The 12,929-nt window shown below is 33.3% G+C and overlaps 1 protein-coding gene and 1 long non-coding RNA gene across 24 annotated transcripts in view; one reads left to right on the top strand and one right to left on the bottom strand.

Moving 5' to 3' along the window:
* RIMS1 (regulating synaptic membrane exocytosis 1) overlaps positions 1-12,929 on the bottom strand; it is a 492,346-nt gene that overhangs the window by 252,025 nt on the left and 227,392 nt on the right. The window lies entirely within an intron of this gene.
* The window catches only part of LOC116275304, a 34,425-nt gene continuing 33,084 nt past the window's right edge, over positions 11,589-12,929 (top strand). The window contains exons 1-2 of the long non-coding RNA XR_004184317.1: positions 11,589-11,738; positions 11,861-11,928. This is a non-coding gene — a long non-coding RNA (uncharacterized LOC116275304). The remainder of the gene's footprint in view (positions 11,739-11,860; positions 11,929-12,929) is intronic.

Below are 12,929 nucleotides of genomic sequence, written 5' to 3'. Positions count from 1 at the left end.
TACATGTCTTCTTTTCTGATCTCAAAAACTCTGGGATGTTAGAGGTCTTACAGCCCTGACACACATAACAGGGCTCTGCTTTCTTGTTGGAGAAATCAAGGTGCTTTTTCTCATAAACTCAGACAAAATAAAAATAACTATCATAAAGGGTGCAAGGCATTAAGTTTTAAATATAGTAATCATGCCAAGTGGAAATATTTCACCATTATCTATCATACTGTATGATAGGGACATTTTCTCTTCCCGATGCTTTGTAAATTCTGCCAGGGAAAATATTAAAGAATATTTAAAATTCTAAATGTACTGAAATACCTTGGAATGATTCAATATCTTGATATCCTCCTTATATAGACTGTAGCCTCTGTTTAATTATGTTACCCACATAATTTCTGATTTTGAATTCTGTTACTACTTGGCAGATAGGATTATATGGAAATTAAAATAATAGTGTTCCTTGCTGATAATTATACATTTAAAAGTATTAAAGTGAAGAAAAAAGGTCTTTAGAAAGGTTGGCAGTTCAAGTGATTTTTTTAAAATAAAAAAGGTCACAATAAAATAAATCAGTGTTTTATAGATTACTGATCAGAACAGTTTTCTAAACCAAGGCAGCTCCACTTAGTTAGAGTTCAGATGTCCACAAGAATGAGGAACATTTTTCGGTTAGAGTAGCAGAAATAAGGAAACCTGTTCCCTGTCTGGACCAATGCTACAGTTAGCCCACAAAGTTAAATACAAAGAAATTAACATGCTGTTTCCTCCATGACTGTTCATGTAATATCTTAAATCAACCTTCAAGCCTCTTATGTAAAATTAAGGCTTTATTTAATTTTAAGTTAGAATTTGTTTAGGTAATTTGGAAAAATGTAACTAAAAACATGCCTCCTGGATTAATTTGGAAAGATGAGAGACTGATTTGCATTTGGTCTGTGATTTTTAAATAACTTAATAAAACAACAATGTACACAGTAGGGAAATGTATTCTTTTGAAAAAAATATTAAAAATAAAGAACTATATAGATTAAGAACTGAAATCTGAAACTTTCCCTTTATACCAAATCTATTATAATTTAGTTCATCCACATAACACTTAATACATATTATTTAGTGTCTATTATGTGCCAAGTACTAATCAGACCCTAGGGAAACAAGTCTCCATGATCACAAAGCTTATAATATAGTGGGAAGAAGCAGATACACTGACAGTATATACTATGTTAGGTAGTGCTATATCAAATGTAAATTAGCAAAAAGGGCCAGTGCAGGGCAGGAGAGGTGGGTAGGGAATGCTTTTTAAGAAGGAGTTTTTAGAAAGGGCCTCTCCAATGAGATGCCAAGTGAGCAGAGGCACAAACCTTGGGTCAGAGTGATAAAGGAAGTCATTCTAGGAATAGGAAGCTGAAAATGTCAAGGCCTTACTTGGTGTGCTCATGAACAGCAAAGTGACCATTGTGTTTGGAGGGGATTATATGAGAAGATGAGATCAAGTTGGGAGAGGTGTGGTGAAGACGAGGAGCCCTACAGCTCTAACAGGACGTTTTAGTGACTAGAAAAGGCCAGGCTCTTTTCATATGTATCCTTCCAACACTCGATACACACATACACACACACACAGACACACAGGGAGAGGTATCTCTCTCTATGTATACGTACATGTGTGTATCTACATATATATATATGTAGACACTTATATGCATTTATGTTTGTGTTTATAGGGATTTTAATTAAGTTATTATAAAATACAGCACTGCTCATATGTAATTTCCATAGAATTTAAAAATATAAAAGTAGAATTGTTCATGGTGAACTCCTTTTAAATGTTCATGGAGGCTAACAAATTGCCCTTCACAACAAGCAGTAGTAACTTACACTTCCACCAGCAACATATGATAGTGACCACTTCTGAAAACCACCAACAACACTAGGTGTTATTAGTCTTATGAATTTTTGTCAATCTGATAGTGAAAATGATTTTTCATTGCTCATTACAGTTCATTTTTTAAAATATGTTTCTTCATTTTTGGTGATATATCTTATGCAAATTTACTTTTCATATGTTTTTGTTGAATTATTTTTTATTTAAGAGTGTCTATTTGGTCGTTTTTGTTTTGCCTCCCTTGTTCTCATCCCACTTCTCCGATTTTAACCAATGTTGACAGCCAGATGTGTATGCCTTCTCAGCTTTCTCCTATTCATACAAACGTACACAAACATCTTTACACATATATAAAATTATTTGATTTTCATTTATTTGAAAAGTCCAGAAAAAGCAGATTTATAGAGATAAAAAGTAGATTAGTTTTTGCCTGAAGGTGGGGACAGAAATGAGGTTTAATTGTAAATGGGCTTAAGGGATTTTATTGGGAAGATTAAATGTTCTAAAACTGATTTGTGGTGATGATTGCATTACTCTGTAACATTACCAAGAAACACTGAAAGTTACTAAGAAACATTAAATTGTACATTTCAAAATAATAAGTTTCATTTGTATATATCAATTGTTTAAAGAAAAAGATGTATACACATTTCTAGCAACTTGCTTTTTTAAATAAAAATGTATCATAGATATCCCTAAAAGTTAAAAGGAGGAAAGTCTACCTTTTTGAACCTTCTATACACATATACATACACACACACACAGACTCACATATGATCTTTGCATAAAGACTGTATAGAGTTAATTTTTGCAGACAACTTTGCATCTTAATTTTAGGACAGAAGAACAAAACAAGAAAGCTATAAAGTAAACAAACAATATCAGATTGGAAAATATATACATATTTAAAATGCATTTAATAGCTAAAAATGCTAACACATTTAATATAAAAAGAGTGCTTACAAATGGACAAGAAAAATACGACTCAATAGAAAAATGAGCAAAGGTTACGAGCAAATAATTCTCAGAAAAATAAAAATTAAATGTCTCAAAACACATGAAATAATGCATAAGCTTAACAAATCAAAGAAATGCAAATAATTAAATTAATAAAATGCTAATTTACATGTATCATGTTCACAGGATTCAAAGAAAAGTATTAACATTTATTATTGGTACTATGTGAGAAATGTATACTTTCAGATATTACTGAATTACTAAAACAGTTTTGGAAAGCAGTTTGAAAATAACCTATTTTTTTGGAATTCATTCTTACAATATAAAATGCTACTAAGAATATATGCACAAGGAAAACTGTGGTGTTGTTCTTAAAAATCCTTAAAACAACAACAATGGTGAATAAATTATGGGATATACATAAGGGATTTTTCAAATTTATGTTATATTTAGCCACCTCACTAAATTTCTCATTAATTTTTATTATGGTATACAATTTTACAGTCAGCAAAAAGATACCTCTTTACTTCTTTCTCTCCACTTTTATTCTACTTATTTTATTTTATTGTCTCACATTAACTAAAACATCCAAGACTATGTTAAATGATAATCAGTTAGTGTCCCATGTCTTGATTTTTACTGAATAGTTTTAGTGTTTCACCTGTAAAAATAGTAACTGTTGTTAACTTTTGGTAAATGTTCCTATTCATATTTAGGAGGCTTTATTATATTTAAAGCTAGTGTTTCATTAGAACTCACCATCAATTTTACCAAACATTTTTCAGGCATTTATTGATTTAATTATACAATTTTCTTCTTTACTTGTTTGATACACTGAGTTATGTTGTTAGATTTCTTGGTGTTGAACCATCCTTATCTTCCAAAAGTAAACATTATTTGATCATTTGGTTGCACTAAATGTTGCAGTGATTATTTTAGAAACAGTATGTAAAAGATAAGCTTTCTGAATGTTTGTATGTCCAAAAATTTGTTAACTTTGCCCTCACAACTAGTTAGACACAGAATTCTAGATTTCAAAGATTTATGTTTGTTTCAGAACAGTGAATATATTGCTTAATTAATGTCTAACGTTTTGTTAAAGATAAATCAGAATGCAATGTTTCTCATTTCTTTTTAAGTAAACCTTTTCATTTTCTTTTATTTATTTATTATTATTATTATTATTATCATCATACTTTATGTTCTAGGGTACATGTGATACAATGTGCAGGTTTGTTACATATGTATACCTGTGCCATGTTGGTGTGCTGCACCCATCAACTCGTCAGCACCCATCAACTCGTCATTTACATTAGGTATAACTCCCATTGCCATCCCTCCCCGCTCCCTCCCCCCATAATAGGCCCCGGTGTGTGATGTTCCCCTTCCCGTGTCCAGGTGATCTCATTGTTCAATTCCCACCTATGAGCGAGAACATGCAGTGTTTGGTTTTCTGTTCTTGCGATAGTTTGCTAAAAATGATGGTTTCCAGCTGCATCCATGTCCCTACAAAGGACACAAACTCATCCTTTTTTATGGCTGCATAGTATTCCATGGTGTATATGTGCCACATTTCCTTCATTTTCTTCTTGAATTATTTTATTTTATTTATTTATTTATTTATTTATTTTTTTGAGACGGAGTCTCACTCTGTCGTCCAGGCTGGAGTGCAGTGGCCGGATCTCAGCTCACTGCAAGCTCCGCCTCCCGGGTTCACGCCATTCTCCTGCCTCAGCCTGCTGAGTAGCTGGGACTACAGGTGCCCGCCACCTCGCCCGGCTAATTTTTTGTATTTTTTTAGTAGAGATGGGGTTTCACCGTGTTAGCCAGGATGGTCTTGATCTCCTGACCTCGTGATCCGCTCGTCTCGGCCTCCCAAAGTGCTGGGATTACAGGCTTGAGCCACCGCGCCCGGCCTTGAATTATTTTAGATTCTTCTGTTTATACTAAAAGTAATAAAATTCCACCAAGATGCATATTTGTATAAGTATTTTTTCAACAATTATACTTAACAATTTGGGAATATTTTCCTCCATTTTTGTATTTATGTTCTTGATTATTTTCTTTTTTCATCTTCTGGAACTCCTATTAGTTGAAGTTAGACTTCCTTGATTAAGTATCTATGACTAACTCTTCTAACATTCTAAGTATTTGTTTTTCTTAAACCAGTGAAAATATCATATATTTATCTTATAGATTACTGATTCCATCCTTAGCTCTGTCTGCTCTATTTACCAGTTAAACTAACTTTTAAAAACAATTATTGCAAATCTATTTTAATTCCTAACTCATTCTTATCCTCTCATTGCCCCTTTCCTCAGCAGACTGTTTTTATTTGGTGTATGCAAATCTTTGTTATTTCAGATTTCATGGAATCATCTTTGTTCATTCTGGAGTGAATTTCTTCTGCCATTATGCAGGTAATAGGGTTATTTTCTAAGGGTCCCCATCTTCTAAACAGATGGGGTCACTGTGGGTTTGGTGTAAATGGGTAGGTACCTTGACCGACTGGCTTTGTTGTATCACTTAGGCATATTACACATGTGCAGAATGGCAGTGACCACCCACTGCTACCTAAACCCATAAAAACATTTCTTAGTTTTTCACTTATTGAAACAAAGTTGGCCATTCTCTGATTGTAGAATATCCTAGTGAATTTCCCTGTGATGTAGCTGCTTTAACTTTTTTTCTTCTCCTTTCCAAGTCAGTTTTGGATATCAAGTTACTTCAGGCTCTCTAATTCCTTCATACTCTGACACCCACACTAAGCATCCATTCTCAGACACCGATGCCCATACTAAGCATCTTCCTCAAATAAGTCGCTAAATTTTCTTAGATTACTGACTACAAGTTCTCAAGCGTTAGAGTGTTAGCTGCTGCATTTTTTCTTTAAGTGGATATATAAGGAGTAGTGCTGGGAGGTGAGGTGAACTCAAATGTCCATGGCAGCATGCATGATATTTTTGACTAATTGCACTGACAGTTTCCTCTTCTTTTAATATTTATATTGCCTATCAATAAACATAATAAACTCTCCAGCTTTTATCGTTTTAATAATTTTCTATCGCTTGTGTTTTGAGCTCGGATGTGGTTTGCTTTTATTAATTAACTCTTTTGGGTTTTCTGTCTTTGAGGAGTATTTAAAAAGTTATGGTCTGCTAATAACATCTTTTCTTACATTTAACTTTGTTCTGAATTTGTCTGTATCTAAAAATTTTCCTTGTTATTTAAATGAATTTTGGGTGGGTGGTAAGGTGTTTAAATGTGTGTTCTAGTCAGTATCTTGATCCAGTCTTATGCATTATATATTTATTATTATCATTTAATGGAAAATTTGTGCTTGAGCTAAATGTAGTCAAACTGAATGTCACATTCTGGAAAGCCTTGATTTCTCCAGGTTGAATTAATCACTCCCTTTCTTTCTCCCATTTAACTTACTCAAAACATCTAAAACATCCGTGATCCTTACTGGTATTCATTTGTTTATGCTTGTCTATCTATTAAGTGTGTTGTCCTTGCAACTAGGGAGAATGTATTTTTATTTCTTTTTTAGAACCTAATTATTGAAAACTAAGTAATCAAATTTTATTACTATCACTATCAAATGTGACAGTCAAATGAAAAATAGACTAGACTACCTCATCTTAGGAATTTATAATGTGTATCGTGTTAAACACATTATAAATGCTAGTAATAATCCCCAAATACTAAGTAGGGAATATTATTGCCTCTATTAATAAGAAACTGAGGCTCAGTGAAGTTTCATAGATCATCCTAAGTTACCGAACTCACAAGTAGAGAAGCCAGGTTTTAATTCTTTTTTTTCTTTTTTTTTTTTTGGTGAGACAGAGAGTTACTCTTGTTGCCCAGGCTGGAGTGCAATGGCACGATCTCGGCTCACCGCATCCTCCGCCTCCCAGGTTCAAGCGATTCTCCTGCTTCAGCCTCCCGAGTAGCTGGGATTACAGGCATGAGCCACTGTGCCCAACTGGTTTTAATTATTTTACACTTCTAAGTTCAGAATCCTAACTGTGTTTTTCTGTTAGTTTCCTAAGTAGTAATAATAACAATATTAAAGTGTATTAAAATCTGAAATTCTCATCCCAAAATAAATCTACACAAGCTAATGTTGTAAGAGTAAAGATATAAAGCTGTGTGTAATGCTGAGAATGTAGGAAAAATGAAAATCCACATATAAACATATGTTTATAAATATAAATATATATCACAATAAATATTCATAATAATAAAGTATGTATTTTTTTCTGTATGAAGGTGAGGCTTAAACATTAACCTATAAACAACCAGGAACATGATGAATAAATTATATTGAAATACTAATGGTTTATGATTTAGGATACAAATCTTTCCAAAATGTATAACACATCTGCAGTATTGTCTTTAAAAGAAGACATTGAAAATTAGGAATATAATAATTACTATTATTTATTGAAGGCCTAATATATTAAAGGTGCTGTATCTATATTATTGATCATTCTTACATTAACCCAGAAAAATAGGCATTACTAACTCCACTTTGCAAATGAAAAAACCGAGGCACTGAGAGTTGAAATCATTTTCCTAAAGTTATCCAGCTAATAACTATGCAGCCAGGATCTGAGTCCACAGCTGCCTGACACCATATCCCACCCTCTGTAACTATCTTCCATGCTTCTGGAAGATGACAAAGGAAAGGCTTGGATTTCTATGTGCTAGGTATCCTGATAGGGAATTTTCCCACCTGCATTATTTACTCTATCTAGGGAGGTTGTTGCTATGACTGCCTCATAGACCAAAAACAAACAAAAAACTTAGTTGCAGAAAACTTAGTGTCATCTACAGTCAGTGAGTAGATGAGATGAGATTTGAAACTACTCCAAATGGAATATATTTTACTCTACATACTCTTTTCTCTCTCTATAGCCATCACTGGAAGAAGCGGATTTATTTGCTCATGCTGCAGCGAGGGAGAACTGTAAATAGTCAAGTCCAACCGATATGTGCAAGCCAGCTGGACTGTGCATGTCATAGATCCAAACTGCTAAGTTTTTGAATTCTTGTGTCTGTTTTTCCAGTTTTGACTATCTTCTGAAGTTGTAAGATTCTTCTCACCCATCATATCTGCTAAATTGGAGCAGCTTTTCTTTTTTTCTAACGCATTTTACAAACTTGAAGGCTAGCAACAAAACCTAGATTTTAAGAGCTATGAATGATTGAGCCACTGTATTCCAGCCTGGGGAAGAGAGTGAGACTCTGTCTCAGAAAAAAAAAAAAAAAAGAGAGAGAGAGAGAGAGGAAAAAAAAAAAAGACAGCTATGAATAAACTATGAGTACACTAAGTTCTCTTATGAATCAATGGCATGGATTTGACATGATCAAATTATTTGTGAAATTCCACATTATCTTTTTGCTGATTTCCTGTTATCTGTCTGTTTTTTAGACAGCATTCTCAAAGTGACGCATGGAGCAGGTCAAGCATGGCCTGGAGCAAGTGTGCTGTGACTCAATTTTCTCATTTGTCACAAGAAGATAGGAATAGGGTTGTTTTGACAATAAAAAACATATGGATATTTTACACACATATACAACAAATAACACTGTTTTAATATTATGTGCTCAATAAATATTAATCCAAAAATGTCTGTTTTTCAGACAAGAAAAGTGAAGTTGATAGAGAGCTGAGTTTTGGATAAATGAGCTATTACTTCATTACTAAACCACATTCTAGGTTTAGGACATAATATGAGAGTATAAGATGTTTGGTGTGGGCCCAAGAAATCTACATTTAAATGAGCCTCTTAAGAGATTTGTGCACTGGCCTAGAGTTTAAAGTGACCATATTTGAGTAATACCATTCTCCAACCGAAGCATGTAGCAAGTCAGGCATGACCTGGAGCAATTGTGCTATGATTTAATTTTCTCATGTGTCACATGGAGATAGTAATAAGTTTACATTAACAATTAAATAAAAATATATAGATATATGACATACACATATGCAACTAAGAACACTACAATAATATTATGTACTCAATAAATATTAGTCTAAAAATGTCTGCCTCAACAATTGGTGATATTTTCAAGTGATGTTTTATGAATTAACTCTATGATATTATTGACATTAATTGTCAATAATGATAATTTAGTCACAGTTGTTAGGTCATCATACTCCTACTTTATCTTTAGAGAGAAACAGGTCCACTTTCCACTATGCTCAGTATAGGAGAATTCTAACTTCCTTAATGTTGAAGAATGAAGATTAATGAATTTCTCCTTTCCAATCAAAATTTGAAATATCAACAGATGTAGGAGATGGTACTTTCCCCATTAGAAAGGAAGGAACCAAGTCAAAAAGATATATTAAGAACACCATAGGAAATTAATCAATGTCTGGGAAACCAAATTGAAAATTCCTAGTTCCTTCTTTCCCTCTCATTTTTAACTTTGCACTTTCTGAAATGTTGAATTTCTTTGAAATAACAACATAGAATATTTCCTGTTTGGGGGAGTCTCTCAAGGCTTTTTGAAAAATATATTGCCAATTTCTTCATTTTTGCAAAGAAATGCCTGGCCTTTGTATCTCTTACTATGGCCTTATAAATATTATTTTTCAGTGCCTTAGTGTATTTTCCTCAAGGCATATCAAAATGTCAATACTTTTACCTTTTATAAACTCCCCAAATAGTTGTGGTACTTAATATTTTCCTGCAACATAAATGTCTCTCATATATGTATTCCAAAATATATTTAAAAACAATGTGTGTTGGAAGAAAGGTAATAACTAAAACAATAAAAGGACTAAACTAAAAAATGTACAATAACACTATCATCTTGCTGCTACCATAATAGAATTTAGTGGATCAAGCAGCACAATATCCCCAAAACACATGTCTCTAAGGAGATTATCCATCATTATGACCTACTTTCATAATCGGTTCCTACCTTGATATTATATTTTAAAAACAGAAGCAGAATATACACAATTTATGCTTAATGGCACAGCAATAGCACTGTTAAATTTTGACCTAAAAATATTCAAACCTCACAGCAAAGAAATGAATATGTGAATAAGGTAAAAAAATGATTTTCTCTGAAAAATAAGGCGGGTATACAAAATAATACATTCAGAAAAAAAAAGTAGCTGGGAATGGCTTACACCACATAAAAGTAAATATCATTCAACATATTAAATAATAAGGTTTCTGAAATAATCATCTTGTCAAGAGAGTCTGGGCTCCCACAAATAATTGGTGCATTCAGAGAAAACAATAATTTCAACTTCAAAGTAGCCAGCAAGATAAAGTAAATAAATATATTTTTCCAGAGTAAGTGAAACAAAATCGGTTGAACTTTCTAACTAAAATCAACTTATTGAACCGGTTTTAATTCTACTTATTTTACAAGACTGAAAATGATATTATCCTGAAATAATGTAGGTAGAAAAGAAAACTTGTAAAGGAGGAATCACAGAAAAGTCATACATCACAATAGTTGAACAGAAATCATAAGTAACAGATGATCTAGTTTTGCACCGTGACCTTCCAGGCCACATTTTGTTTACTAAAATTCATGTATGTTTCTCAAGATTATTTGGTCAGGCAGCCCTAAAGTAATGGTTGAATGCAGTTGCCATTTTACCGCAAAGATTACAAACCAACAAAGCTGAACTATGTTTTTTTTTTTTTTTTTTAGCAGTTTTCTCTGGTTTAATACATTTTAAGAGAAGTAAATCACAAAGGGTCCCATCTGCATTAAATGAGAAGTACTGATTAAGGCTCATTTAGATCTTTCTGTTTTACTTAGAATCCAAATTATATGCAAGAAAACATAAATTAGAAAACCCTTATACTAATAAGATATAATCTGATATTAGAAATTTCTTACTATTTTTATCTGCTCAATAGCTCTAAGAAGTATGTATTGGGTAATAATATTATTCTCATTTTTACAAGTAAGAACAAAACCTAGAGAAGCTGTGAGTTTTCTTTTTTTCAGGTGACAGGACTGCAACTCAGACCAAAATGATCCAACTCCTAGTGTGTCACTAATCTCATCACCCTAAACATGGCTACCTCTTATACCCAGTGAAAATTATTAATTCTCTATATAGTGAAATGTATATACCATTCGACACACAGATTCACATGCTGCTGAGGTAATTATGGAATATTATGATGCTTCACAGATAGTATTTCATAAGGATAGATCAATATAAATGGTTCTTTAACCACATGTAAACTTGTCACCAGTTTAAATTTTCAAACATAATTTTAGGGCAAGACAAATTAAAAGACACAGGCTTCCTGGAATCCAGAAGAGCTAACAGAGCATATTAAAAACAATTTTGAAGGAAAAAATTCAAATGTGGAGGAAACAGATGTAAAATTTGTTAAAGGCAGTAATGAAATGGGAACAATAATTATGCTATGTTACAGATTCTGATGAGTTGATTTAATGTCATAAAATGATCTGGAATTACTGTATACAAGGTGGGAATATTAAAGATGAGTATTATTCTCACAAAGGAAATTAACACCTCAATGATGTATATGGTACTAAGGCTACAGAAAGAAGAAATATTTCCACACAAAAAAATTGTTGTATTTAATAAAATCTGGTCAGTTTGGTTTATTTCAAACACACTTAAGGAGTAAAAGTAATGATGGTGGTGTGGTGGAAAGTAATTTAAGATATTAATCTCTGTTTGTTGTTCCTGGATTTTTAAAGTCACATTCAAATCAGACAGAATATTCTTGATTTATTTGTCTCAGGGACTTCTTATTTTTCTGTACAATAGCAAACACATTGTGAATTTTAAGAGAGAAATTCTGGAAGATTCCCCAGTCTTGAAGAAACTGGAGGCTGGCAGCCTAGGGGACAGCAGAGACTCACTCATGGTTAGCTGGTAATGTCCTGAGAATGTGGTAACACCTTTAAGAGGATGGCTGTGTTCTGGGTGTAGGGAAGCTCCGTAAGGGCAAATACAATTTTATTTTTATTTATTTATTTATTTATTTATTTTTTAAGGGACAAGAAGCAGGAGGGGAGGAGAAGGAAGTGGAGAGGAGAGGAGGAGACAGTTTTCCTTCTTAAAAGTAAGTGAAAGTACTCCCTCCTTCTCTGGTTTCCTTGGAGCATTTAATTTAAATTTTCTCTGTCTTTTGAAATATATGTGCATCTTTTTTTAAGGTTAAATAAGCCTTTTGCCAGCTTTATGACCCAGTATTGTCTTTTTTAAGGACCTGGAGCCATCTGTTTGAAATGCAATCATCCAGGAAGATAGCGCCCCTCTTTAGGTTTGTGTGGAATTGTAGGGATCTAACTTCAGCAGGCACCTTGCTCCATGTTGCCAAACAACCTCTTGTCGTAAGGATAGGAGAAGCTTATTTTCCCTTTGGACGAAGCCAATTCCCTAACACAGATAGTTACCAATTCACCCAAATTACCAATTTAGGGCAAACTATGTGTGCTAAATGCTGCTGCCAAGTCTTACTAGAGGACTAGTTATTTTTAATCTTGAGAACATGTATGGAATGGGTTGTATCTACTTGGTTGTATGTAAGGGTGAGATTTATTTCCGTCTCTGCAATCTCAGCAGATTGCCTGCAATAGGCATCACATTTTGGCTTAATGCTTATTCAACAAAAAAGTGTTTTCTTTCTCCACTACCTTCATGAAGAAGATTTCTGGGTTGGAAGAAGATTTTATTTTTAATTATATTTCCCCCAAAAGCTGTACCAGAGGAACAGGGACTCAGCTTCATCAAAGATAGCCATGCATCAAGTAGGGCATAGAACCTGTGGAGAGTGTCTGTAGTAGCCAGTGTAGACTTGATGACTGGAAGGGCCTTTACAGTGCTTTGATAGTGTCTATATAAGGTACATCTCTGAGGTCCTGGGAGAACTGGAGGACTAAATTTCAATGATTACTGAGACTGACTTCCTGGCTGGCCTCACAAAATAAACTCTTAAAACATAATTAAGTTAACGAAAATCAATTAAGATAATTTAAATAACTTTATGTACACTGCACAGTTTATATCCCTAAAAGTTGAAAAACAGAATACATTTCAGTGGAATATACACAAGTGACACAA

This window comes from Papio anubis, chromosome 6 (genome assembly GCF_008728515.1).
Source record: "Papio anubis isolate 15944 chromosome 6, Panubis1.0, whole genome shotgun sequence".
NCBI classification, from domain to species: Eukaryota; Metazoa; Chordata; class Mammalia; order Primates; family Cercopithecidae; genus Papio; species Papio anubis.
This window is presented reverse-complemented; position numbering and strand designations above follow the sequence as displayed.